The sequence below is a fragment of the Xenopus tropicalis genome, chromosome 8 (assembly GCF_000004195.4).
Source record: "Xenopus tropicalis strain Nigerian chromosome 8, UCB_Xtro_10.0, whole genome shotgun sequence".
Taxonomy (NCBI): Eukaryota; Metazoa; Chordata; class Amphibia; order Anura; family Pipidae; genus Xenopus; species Xenopus tropicalis.
The window spans coordinates 17,299,870-17,313,337 of record NC_030684.2 but is presented as its reverse complement, the minus strand read 5'-3'; the positions used below and the strand labels follow the sequence as shown (position 1 = coordinate 17,313,337).

The window sequence follows — 13,468 nt, the reverse complement described above, 5'->3', positions numbered from 1 at the left end:
ATTCATCAGAACCATAAACTTCTTCTTCATAAACTTCTTCATAAACTTCTTCATAAACTTCTTCATAAACAAGTTCTTCATCAGATTCCTCCTTGTTAAGAGAAAAAGACAAATACAATTACACAAAAACACATTTTACATTCAAAGTCAATCAATATCGGGATTTTCTTATTATATTTGTTGCAGATTTAGTTCTTTTCCACTTACGTCATAATCGACCTCTTCCTCTAATTCATAAGAACCATAAAATTCTTCATACAGTTCTACTTCCTCAGGTTCCTCCTTGTTGAGAGAAAAAGACAAATACAATTACACAAAAACACATTTTACATTCAAAGGCATTCATTATCGGGATTTTCTTAATATATTTGTTGCTGATTCAGTTCTTTTCCACTTACGTCACAGTCTTCCTCTAGTTCATAAGAACCATAAACTTCTTCATACAGTTCTTCATAAACTTCTTCATAAATTTCTTCATAAACAAGTTCTTCTTCATCAGATTCCTCCTTGGTAAGAGAAAAAGACAAAAACAATTACACAAAAACACATTTTACGTTCAAAGTCAATCAATATCGGGATTTTCTTAATATATTTGTTGCAGATTTAGTTCTTTTCCACTTACGTCATAATCTAACTCTTCCTCTGATTCATTAGAACCATAAAATTCTTCAGGTTCTTCATCAGGTTCCTCCTTGTTAAGAGAAAAAGACAAATACAATTACACAAAAACACATTTTACGTTCAAAGTCAATCAATATCGGGATTTTCTTAATATATTTGTTGCAGATTTAGTTCTTTTCCACTTACGTCATAATCTAACTCTTCCTCTGATTCATTAGAACCATGAAATTCTTCAGGTTCTTCATCAGGTTCCTCCTTGTTAAGAGAAAAAGACAAATACAATTACACAAAAACACATTTTACATTCAAAGTCAATCAATATCGGGATTTTTTTTAATATATTTGTTGCAGATTTAGTTCTTTTCCACTTACGTCATAATCTACCTCTTCCTCTGATTCATTAGAACCTTGAAATTCTTCAGGTTCTTCATCAGGTTCCTCCTTGGTAAGAGAAAAAGACAAATACAATTACACAAAAACACATTTTACATTCAAAGTCAATCAATATCGGGATTTTCTTATTATATTTGTTGCAGATTTAGTTCTTTTCCACTTACGTCATAATCTAGCTCTTCCTCTGATTCATTAGAACCATGAAATTCTTCAGGTTCTTCATCAGGTTCCTCCTTGTTAAGAGAAAAAGACAAATACAATTACACAAAAACACATTTTACATTCAAAGTCATTCAATATCGGGATTATTCTTATTATATTTGTTGCTGATTTAGTTATTTTCCACTTACGTCATTTTCTACCTCTTCCTCTGATTCATTAGAACCATGAAATTCTTCAGGTTCTTCATCAGGTTCCTCCTTGTTAAGAGAAAAAGACAAATACAATTACACAAAAACACATTTTACATTCAAAGTCATTCAATATCGGGATTATTCTTATTATATTTGTTGCTGATTTAGTTATTTTCCACTTACGTCATTTTCTATCTCTTCCTCTGATTCATTAGAACCATGAAATTCTTCAGGTTCTTCATCAAAGATGTAAGTTTGTTGTCTGTTCTGCTCTGGGGGTTCCTGCGTAAGAGACAGAGATATCAGGCCTCACCCCTCTATACGGTATTTAACGTATCTTTCATGATACAAAAACAAGCAACTTTAGTTCATATTTTTATCAGTTTTATATTATGTATTTCTTGCGACTTACTTGAGCGACAACATTACTAGTAGGTGCAACTGGTTCCTGGTTCAGGAAAAAAAGAGAATAATGAGATCAGGGAGATCAACTCGGCTCTTTGCTGGAAAAGCTAAAACCTATTTCTTGTGACCTTATGGGTTTGGCAGTTGCGATAGATAGATAGATAGATAGATAACTTTGTTAGATCAATAAATGTGAATTTGGAAAAGTCAGATGGCTCAGGTGAATACTCCTATTTAGCCAAAGAGAAATTATTCTTTATACAAAGGAAGGTTTTTTAAAGAACTTTTTTTTTGTCTATTTTAACTTACCTGGTGAATATCCACGCCAGTTTCATCTTCTGTTTGTTCCTGGTTAAAGAATTAAAAAAAAGTGTGATTAACTCATTCACTACTGTAATGATGTATTTGATAAAGGGCAAAATAACCAGTTACTTTCCACTATTGCCTTTCCCACTTACTTGGAAGGTGTTATCTCCAAGCCCCACAATCTGCTCCGGGTTGTCCTGCGTAAGAGACAGAGATATCAGGCCTCTATACGGTATTTATCTTTCATAATACAAAAACAAGCAACTTTACTTCATATTTTTATCAGTTGTAAACAATTTATTTCTCGCTACTTGAGAGACAACATTCCCAGTAGGTGGAACTGGTTGCTGGTTAAGAGAAAAGAGAATAATGAGATCAGGGAGATCAAGTCGGCTCTTTGCTGGAAAAGCTCAAAACTATTTCTAGTGACCTTATGGGTTTGGCAGTTGCATTAATCTGTATTTAAAATGGATTATTAATTGTATGTGGCAGGGCACATGGCTAGAGCCGACTGTGTGTGCCAGTATAGGGGTGCAAAGCGGATATATATAATGTAGGGGGGCAGTACAACTATGGGAGCCTACATACACTGGCAGGTACAGGCGCAGTAGGGTAAAAGCCAATTACACATGAAAAGCTGCTTTTTCCCTTTACTGTGTATGCGCCTGTCTGTGTCCAAAGGGAAGAAGAGGAAAGAGACAGGTGGGCAGATAGATAGAGCGATGGATGATAGATGATAGATAGGTAGGTAGGTAGATAGATAGAAAGATAGAGAGATAGAGAGATAGATGATAGATAGGGAGATAGATAGATAAAGATAGATAGATAGATAGAGAGATAGATTAGATAGATAGATAGATAGATAGATAGATAGTAGAGATAGAAGATAGATAGATAGATAGATAGATAGATAGATAGATAGAGAGATAGATGATAGATAGGTAGGTAGATAGATAGATAGAGAGATAGATAGATGATAGATAGATAGAGGTAGATAGATGGATGGATGAGAGAAGAGATAGATAGAGAGAGATAGATGATAGATGATAGATAGATAGATAGATAGATAGATAGATAGATGATAGATATATGATAGAGAGATAGATAGATATATGATAGAGAGATAGATAGATAGATGATAGATAGATAGATAGATAGATAGATAGATAGGAAAGAAGACAGAAGAGGAAAGAGATATTTTGCAGCTTCTCCGTTTTGCTACCTCGCAGATGGTTTCAGTGGGTTGATGTTGTTGTTCTTCTGGTTGAACCTGTTTCACATAAAGAAAAGAGTTTATTTAATAGAAATAAAGAGCCAAGTATTTGATATTATACTGAAATGCAAACTGGGATGGGTACAATATATTTGCTTGGCAGTTCCCTCCTTACCAGAATAACAACTTCTTTATCTTTTCACAATTCGTTTCTGAAAACAAAGAGAATAAAGTCGGATTATAAATGGTAACGATCGCGTTGGGAAATCGGTAACTTTTATTCGCAAACCCAAATCAGAGATATTAGAGTCAAACAAAGGCCCTTACTTTTCTAAAAAGTGGGAGGCAACAAAATACTTTTCGAAGTATGCGCCTCGCCATTTTCGCTGCCATTCTTTCTGCGGAGAGAGAGAAACATCATTGGTGCAAACGGTAGTAATCCGATTGGTTGCTTTTATTTATATTTATTATTTATATAGAGACATTAAACAGTTTGGCCCCACTTTTGAGCCTTGTACCAAACCCTTTTCTTTAATAGTGTTTTAATGTCGGTTTGAAAAACAGTGAAGCCACTGAATGAGATGTGATTGGCTGTCGGCTTTTTGTAACCGTGAATACATAGTCACCCAATGGGAACCCTGGAATTAAGCCAACAAAATTCAATAGGTGAAATCGGATTGGCTGTTGGTGGCTCCGCCCCCTTTTTCTACAAATAAAACTGCAATCCCCTAGTGACCAACTGTGAAGAGTTTGGGGTCCCCGGGGTTAATACTGTGAGAATGGCAGCAGGTTGGATTTCCCCATTGAAAGTCAATAGATAAAATCTGATTGGATGTTCATAGCCCTGCCCACTTTTGGGCATCCACATATATCATCTTTTCATTCAAGCTGACCCCATGACTATGCCATTCAAGTTTGGGGGGTGCAGCTTCAAAGCTGTAAGATTGGCAGCAGTTTTGAAAATCTTCCCCGTCAAAGTCAATGGGAAAATTGGGGGGTTCGGAGCGGCGCCACAAAAAGACGGGGGGCGGGATCGCTTAGAAAAACACAAGCAAACTGCTCTGCTATAAGGCGAAGAAGTGTGGGGAGTTTGGGTGTTGTACCCCTAAAGTTATAGGAGGAGTAGCGTTTAGAAAATGGGGGGCGCTAACCAACATAATTACGTTTCCCCATAGCAACCCATAGCAACCAATCAGCAGCATTTACTGGTCACAAAGCCAAAACAATGTATTGGTTGCTATGAGTTACTGCACACAGTGCTTAGTGGCTTTTATTACATAAGGGGTAAACCTCTGAATTTAAAAAAAAAAATAATACTATTTACGAATGATAAAAGACGACCAATATAGATAAATAAAAGGAAGAAAACACGGTGTGGAATCCAATAAAATATATTAGAATTGGTAGGGTGATAAATCCCCGTAGGGAAAGGAAACTGTATGTATAGTATATACTGTATTGTATTTATATTGGCCCCTCCCCCTGGGATCTTACAATGGAAATGATTGGCACAGGGAACATATTTGCCCCGCCCCTGTTTATATGTATAAAGCCGGACGCGACTGGCGCATTTAATGTACAAACGTAATAGCGAATTTTATTCACAGTGCGAATGTCATGAAAAGCTTTTTAAATATGGCTTATTCCCAAATTGCTCTCTATAATAAATATCCCCCCCACTATGTTACACTCTGTAGTAGGGAATTAAATACAGTCGCGCGGGTGTATCCTTCCCCCACTTGTTACACTGATAAATCTGTCCCTAAACCTTTATTTCCATAATGTCCCCCCTTGTAACGGAGCTCCACTCACCTTGCTCGCGTAAGAAAGAATGTGCCGATCCCAGGCTGCTTAGCAACAACCTCAGCTTTCTGCATTGTGACATCACAATACAGCTGCCTGCACTGTGACATCACAATGGCTCAAGCAATGCGATTACTGACAGGAGTTATGGGCACTGGGGGGGCTGTAATACTGATACTAATAATGGCAGGGGTAAGGTTATTGGGCAGTTGATATTGATATATGGATGTATAATATAATAACTAACAATACAGGGCATTATTGTGCTGTTTATATTGAGCTAATACAGTATGTATATGTACAGGTATAGGATCTATTATCCAGAATGCTCGGGATCTGGGTTTCCAGATAAGCGGTCTTTCTGTAATTGGGATCTCCTACCTAAGTCTGCTACAAAAATTATTTCAACTGTAATTAAACCCATAGGGCTGTTCTGCCCCCAATAAGGGTAATTATATCTTAGTTGGGATCAAGTACAGGTACTGTTTTATTATTACAGAGAAAAGGGAATCATTTAACCATTAAATAAACCCAATAGGGCTGTTCTGCCCCCAATAAGGGTAATTATATCTTAAGGAATCATTTTTAAAAATTTGAATTATTTTCTTATAATGGAGTCTATGAGAGACGGCCTGTAATTCCGAGCTCTGTTACTAGAACTCCCACAATCCCTTGCTCCAGCCCATGTTGATGCCATCATTACTAGCAAGAGATACTGAGAGCCTGACTGTTAGACAGAATGTACCAATACATGGGCCGGGGGTATCAATCTGCACATAGGGGGGAGTAGCAAGAATGCAGCTCCAAATAGAGGGGATCCCATAGAAAGCAAGGGGAGGGTTACAGCACTTATTTGGATTTCATGGAATATAAAGGGCAATGGGTTGGGAATGATGGGGCTGCCTTAACTGTATCCCCTGTTGAGTGTCTGTATGGTACAGATTAGCTGTATGGGTTACAAGCCAATCACAGTAGCCCAACTGTAATTGGCTGCTGGATCACCTCACTAAATGGTACTAAGGTAAATGGGGCGCTGACAACCAGATGGCAAGGGACACAGACTGCAGCTCTGATAGGGGGATGCTGGGACATGTAGGCCAGTGACAGTTATAGGACTACAGGCTGCAGCTCTGATAGGGGATGCTGGGACATGTAGACCAGTGACAGTTATAGGACTACAGGCTGCAGCTCTGATAGGGGATGCTGGGACATGGTAGGCCAGTGACAGTTATAGGACTACAGGCTGCAGCTCTGATAGGGGATGCCTGGACACGTAGGCCAGTGACAGTTATAGGACCTACAGGCTGCAGCTCTGATAGGGATGCTGGGAAATCGTCGGCCAGTGACAGTTATAGGACTACAGGCTGCAGCCTGATAGGGGATGCTGGGACACGTAGGCCAGTTGACAGTTATAGGACTACAGGCTGCAGCTCTGATAGGGGATGCTGGGACATGTAGGCCAGTGACAGTTATAGGACTACAGGCTGCAGCTCTGATAGGGGATGCTGGACATGTAGGCAGTGACAGTTATAGGACTACCAGGCTGGCAGCTGCGTGATAGCGGGATGCTGGGACCGTAGGCCCAGTGACAGTTATAGGACTACAGGGCTGCAGCTCTGATAGGGGATGCTGGGGAACATGTGGCCCAGTGACAGTTATAGGACTAAACCAAGACCTTGGCCCAGCCTTCCTTTGATTAGGGGGGGAATTGCCTTGGGGGACCACAGTAGGCCAGTGACAGTTATAGGGACTACAGGCTGCAAGCTCTGATAGGGGGAAATGGCCTGGGCATATGTAGGCCAGTGACAGTTATACCGGGCTTACAGGCTGCAGCTCTGGATAGGGGATTGCTGGGACATAGGTAGGCCAGTGACAGTTATAGGGCTACAGCTGCAGCTCTGATAGGGGATGCTGGGACATGTAGGCCAGTGACAAGTTATAGGGCCTACAGGCCAGCTCTGAATAGGGGATGCCGGGACATGTAGGCCCAGTGACAAGTTATAGGGCTACCATGGCTGCCAGTCTCTGATAGGGGATGCTGGGACAATGTAGGCCTAGTGGACAGTTATAGGGCTACAGACTGCAGCCTGATAGGGGATGCTGGGACATGTAGGCCAGTGACAGTTATAGGGCTACAGGCTGCAGCTCTGATAGGGATGCTGGGACATGTAGGCTAGTGACAGTTATAGGGCTACAGGCTGCAGCTCTGATAGGGATGCTGGGACATGTAGGCCAGTGACAGTTATAGGGCTACAGCTGCAGCTCTGATAGGGGATGCTGGGACATGTAGGCTAGTGACAGTTATAGGGCTACAGTCTGCAGCTCTGATAGGGGATGCTGGGACACGTAGGCCAGTGACAGTTATAGGAGTTGCCAGCAGGCGGCAATTAACCACCATCTGTCGTAGACCCATGAATGAGGTGTCAAACCATGCGGCTTATTCGGAATTGGGGTGCTATGACTTTTGTTGACCCCAACAGACTGTTCTTCGACTTTAGCTTATTCTTCCGCTTCTTCTTATTCTTAGCGCCCCCCATTTTCTAAATGCTTCTCCTCCTACAGGTTTAGGGGTACAACACCCAAACTCCCCACAACTTCTTCGCCCTATAGGCGGAGCAGGTTGCTTGTGCTTTCTAAGTGATCCCGCCCCCCGTCTTTTTTCTGTGGCGCCGCTCCGAACCCCTCAATTTTCCCATTGACTTTGACAGGGAAGATTTTCAAACTGCTTGCCACACTTACAGCTTGAAGCTGCACCCCCCCAAACTTGAATAACATAATCATGGGGTTGCCCGAATGAAGCAGCAACATTTGTTGGATGACCCAAAGTGGAGGGGCCCAACAACAGCCAATCAAATTTAATAATTGACTTTTATGGGGAAATTGAAACTGCTGCCAATCTTACAGCTGTGACGGCCACACCCCCCAAACTTGAATCACACAGTCATGGGCTCAGCTGAATGAAAATAGGATGATTATTGGATGCCCAAAAGTGGGCGGAGATGTGAACAGCCAATCAGATTTTACCTATTGACTTGGCAGAAAATCCAACCTGCTGCCAGTCCTCACACTAATAACACTGGGGTCCCCAAACTTTGCAGGGTTAGGCTCCAGGTGACTGCGGTTCAAGGTAAGAAAAAGTGGGCAGAGCCACCAACAGCCAATCAGATTTACCTATTGACTTTCAATGGGGGAAATCCAGCCTGCTGCCAGTCTCACAGTATTAACACCAGGGTCCCCACAGTTTTCACAGTTGGTCACTAGGGGACTGCAATTTTAGTTTTGAAAAGTTTTTTGGTTTATATTTAAAATGTTGCTTGCTCACACTATTTATGTCAGGGTTCCCAAACAAGTGGGAGGAGCCACCAACAGCCAATCCATTTTCCCACCCATTAGATTTCATTGGTTTATATTTAAACTGATGCCATTTTTAAATATTAATTCCAGGGTTGTTAAAGTTTCCAGAGTTAGTCACTGGGTATTTGCCATTCAAAGTTAGAAAAAGTGGGGCGGAGCCACCAACCACCAATCACAATTCACCTATTGACTTTTATTGGTTTAAATTTTAATTGCTGCCGTTCTTTAAACTATAAATCCCAGGGCCCCTAAACTTCGCAGAGTTAGTCACTGGGTAACTGCAGTTCCAGGTTAGAAAAAAGGGGGTGGAGTCACCAACCGCCAATAGCATGTCGTTGACTTTCAGTGGGGAAATTTAAATTGCTGCCATTCAGACACTATTAAAACAGGGTCCCCAAACTTTGCACAGTTTGTTTTACTGGTATAACTGTGGGTCCAAGGTTAGAAAAAGTGGGCGGAGCCCAATCAGTGACTTCATGTTTTTCAACCCAACATGAAGTTTGTTCTCAAACTTCCCTTTCTAGTTCCTACTGTGATTGGCTGCAAGTTTTGCCACACATGTATATGTTGCTAAAGTAAGTGGGACCCTAGCAACCAAAAGACACAGTCATTACTGTCTCCCTTACTTCAGCCCGTGGTCTCTCCCAGGCAGGTACCAACTGGCAGCCATCAGACTTATGGCAGTGACAGTTGGAGGCTGGGAATAGGGCAGCTCTGAGACTTGTATCTCTATACCCTTTAGCCCTGACACTTACATACAGTGTAACTTACAGGAGAGAAATAAGAATATGAAGGAATCTGGTACCAAATCCCTTTCTATCCTTCTGTGTATTTATCCCGAGAGGTTGCAGTCTCCCTGCTCCCCATTCCTCCCACCAACCCCAACTCTCCCATAATGACATTTATATTAGAATAAGTACAAACCCAAGACTGATACCCCCAAGTGCTGGCCCAGAGTCCCACCCAGTGATTTCTCCATTTCTGCCATTATTTCCTTAATGCCCCCCCCCCCAGTGTATCAGTGCTGCACCCCTCCAGCTGAACATTCCCATCATTCCCGTACCCCTGACTTGCCGAGGGGTAACATAAAAGTTCAGACACCATTGGATAGCCCTGTTTGAGTCACGGGGATATTAGACTTACAATAATGAGAAATAATCCCATTTAGAATTATGGTTGTGTTCATAGTAGTTACATAGTTACATAGGGTTCAAAAAAGACCATTGTCCATCAAGTTCAACCCATCCGAGTAAACCCAGCACACAACCTATACTAACCAATCTATACACTCACATACATAAACTATATATATACAACAGTAATACTAACTGTAGATATTAGTATCACAATAGCCTTGGATATTCTGCTTTTTCCAAAAACTCATCCAGGCCCCTCTTAAAGGCCTTAACAGAGTCTGCCATTACCACATCACTAGGAAGGGCATTCCATACCTCACTGCCCTCACCGTGAAAAACCACCTACGCTGCTTCAAATGGAAGCTCTGTTCCTCTAATCTAAAGGGGTGACTCTGGTGCGCTGATTGTTTTTATGGGAAAAAAGTACATCCCCCAACTGCCTATAATCCCCTCTAATGTACTTGTACAGAGTAATCATGTCCCCTCGCAAGCGCCTCTTTTCCAGAGAAAACAACCCCAACCCTGACAGGTCTCACCTCATAGTTTAAATCTTCCATCCCCTAACCAGTTTAGTTGCAGTCTCTGCACTCTCTCCAGCTCATTAATATCCTTCTTAAGGACTGGAGCCCAAAAACTGCACTGCATACTCACGGTGAGGCCTTACCAGGGACCTATAAAGAGGCAAAAATATGTTCTCATCCCTTGAGTCAATGCCCTTTTTTATACAAGACAGCACTTTATTGCTTAGTAGCCACAGAATGACACTGCCTGGAATTAGACAACTTGTTATCAACAAAACCCCTAGATCCTTCTCCATTAAGGATGCCCCCAACACACTACCATTCAGTAGATAGTTTGCGTTTATATTATTTTTACCAAAGTGCATAACTTTGCACTTGTCAACATTGAACCTCATTTTCCAGTTTGCTGCCCCGTTTTCCAAATTTTGTCAAATCGCTCTGCAAAGCGGCAGCATCCTGCATGGAACTTATAGTTTTGCACAATTTTGTGTCATCAGCAAAATAGAACAGTACTGGTCTATGCCCACCTCCAGGTCATTAATAAACAAGTTAAAAAGCAAAGGCCAAGGACTGACCCCTGCGGTACTCCCACTAACCACACTGGCCCAATTAGAAAATGTTCCATTTACCACCACTCTTTGTACTCTATCCTTCAGCCAGTTCTCTATCCAATTACAAATATTATGTTCTAGGCCAATATTCCTCAATTTGATCATGATTTATTTTCCTATTAAACAGACCAACTGCATTAAGCTCACACTGTGCAACACACTCACATCTGACATATTAGTGTAAATTGCCATATTGCTGCCACATCTGAGTGTTCATTCACTGGATCATTCTGGGTGTCTTTATATAAATCGCTCTGCTTTCCTGGTGTCAATGAAACATGGAAGAGGCAAGTGGTATGGCAGCTCCACCCAGCAAAGGGAGAGGGTAACATGGGGGCAGGTATGAGGCCAATGCAGGATAAAGGTGGTGTTGGCAGAGGTTCAAAAGGGTTTAATTCTAAAAGGTTCATTAAAGACCTTCCCAAATTACAGGGCATTTACATAAACCTTTATATACATGGGTTATATGATGCTATAAGTACTCCCACACTCATACATATACACACCCATACACACATATACACACACCCACACTCATACATATACACACACATATACACATATACACACCCATACACACATATACACACCTATACACATATATACACACACATATACACACCCATACACACATATACACACTCATATACACACCCATACACACATATACACACCCATACTCATACATATACACACATACACACACATACACACCCATACTCACATATACACACCATACTCATACATATACACACCCATACACACACATATACACACCCATACACACATATACACACTCATACACACATATACACACACATATACACACTCATACACACATACACACTCATACACACACTCATACACACATATACACACTCATACACACATATACACACCCATACACACATATACACACCCATACTCATACATATACACACCATACACACAATATACACACCACATCATACATATACACACCCATACACACACACACACACACACACACACACACATATACACACATACACACATATACACACACATACACACTCATACACACATATACACACCCATACTCATACATATACACACCCATACACACACACACACCATACACACACATATACACACCCATACACACATATACACACTCATACACACATATACACACCCATACACACATATACACACTCATACACACATATACACACACATACACACACACACATATACACACCCATACACACATATACACACTCATACACACACTCATACACACATATACACACTCATACACACATGTACACACCCATACACATATATACACACCCATACACACCCACACAGATATACACACCCACCACACCAATATACACATATACACACCCATACACACACCCATACACACTCATACACACCCATAAACACACATATACACACTCATACACACTTGTACACAAACGAGCAACCTGCAGCCAATGGGAGAGTATTTCTTGCACCACCATAACAAATCAAAATTGTTGTTTACCATTACCTGCTATCTAGTTCCTCTAGGGGGCAGTAGATAGCAGGCAGGATTGCCATTGCAGTGAGACATTGGGGCAGTTCAATCAGAGGCCCTGAGGCAGGGGGGCAGGATCTCACAGGCAGAGGGTTAGTGTGTTCTCTAGTTAATACATTATGGGGCACAGTAAGCATGGTATTTGATTAATAAGCCATTTTATTTATTTGGGGTCCCAGGGGACACAGAAAAAAGGCGGAGCAATAGCTGGAGTACCCAGGGTGGGAGGGGCCTGCTAGCTAAATCGTATGGGACCCCATGATTCCTCAAGGCAGGCCTGCCAGCACAGCATTTTATAACTAAAGAGGAAATTCTACATTCCCTGCCATAAAGTGATTATATATTGTATTACTGACCCTGAGCAGCCAGAGACTGGCAAATGAACAGCCCTCTGCTGCCTAAATCCCTTCATCCCTATCCCCAAGGAACTGAGGGATAAACTATGGTGCTGTTAGGGGCCCTGCGGCAGTAACGGGCCAGAATGGACACGGCAGTAAACCCCCCCAAATAGGTTGGGACTTCTAGTAGGAATAGGCAGAATTGGGTATAAAAATGGTTTCTCTGGGTTTTTAAACCTTAACAAAACTCTGTGCTGGGAGCCATGATCCTTATCCCTCCACCAAACTCCTGTACATCCCCCCCCTGCCCCTCACTCTCACTGTTGCCCCCACACATTATCATCCTCCATGAACCCTTTGATGAATCTAGTGAAAGTTTTGTTGTCCCCCAAAGCTTGAGACGGGGCCCCGCGACTGGAAACCCCAAGTACCTGCTGCACACGGAATCCATACATGTAATGTTATGGCTCATATTACAGAACTGATAGGCAGCCTTAGAGCCAAATGCCCTGCTGGGGCCAGTGGTAGCTTCCCAGTACAGACGGCATTTGCCCAAGGCCCCCAGTACCAGAAAGGCCCCACATTGGGGACCCCCCTAGGCTGCTTCAAATGAAAGTTCTGTTCCTCTAAAGGGGGGGCCTCTGGTGCTCTGATTGTTTTTATGGGAAAAAAGAACATCCCCATTAAATAAACCCAATAGGGCTGTTCTGCCCCAATAAGGGGTAATTATATCTTAGTTGGGATCAAGTACAGGTACTGTTTTATTATTACAGAGAAAAGGGAATCATTTAACCATTAAATAAACCCAATAGGACTGTTCTGCCCCCAATAAGGGGTAATTATATCTTAG

General features: G+C 41.7%; 1 long non-coding RNA gene across 3 annotated transcripts; it reads right to left on the bottom strand.

Moving 5' to 3' along the window:
• Window positions 1–1,609: 1,609 nt before the first annotated feature.
• LOC116406608 lies at window positions 1,610–3,491 on the bottom strand. Of its 3 annotated transcripts, XR_004219683.1 has the most exons (7): window positions 3,467–3,491; window positions 3,301–3,348; window positions 2,390–2,425; window positions 2,231–2,275; window positions 2,082–2,120; window positions 1,780–1,815; window positions 1,610–1,649 (listed from the first exon to the last, which is right to left on the bottom strand). It is a non-coding gene; the product is annotated as an uncharacterized LOC116406608 (long non-coding RNA). The 3 variants fall into 3 exon arrangements; XR_004219684.1 differs by lacking the exon at window positions 2,390–2,425; XR_004219682.1 differs by having other exon boundaries at window positions 3,301–3,484.
• Window positions 3,492–13,468: the final 9,977 nt, after the last annotated feature.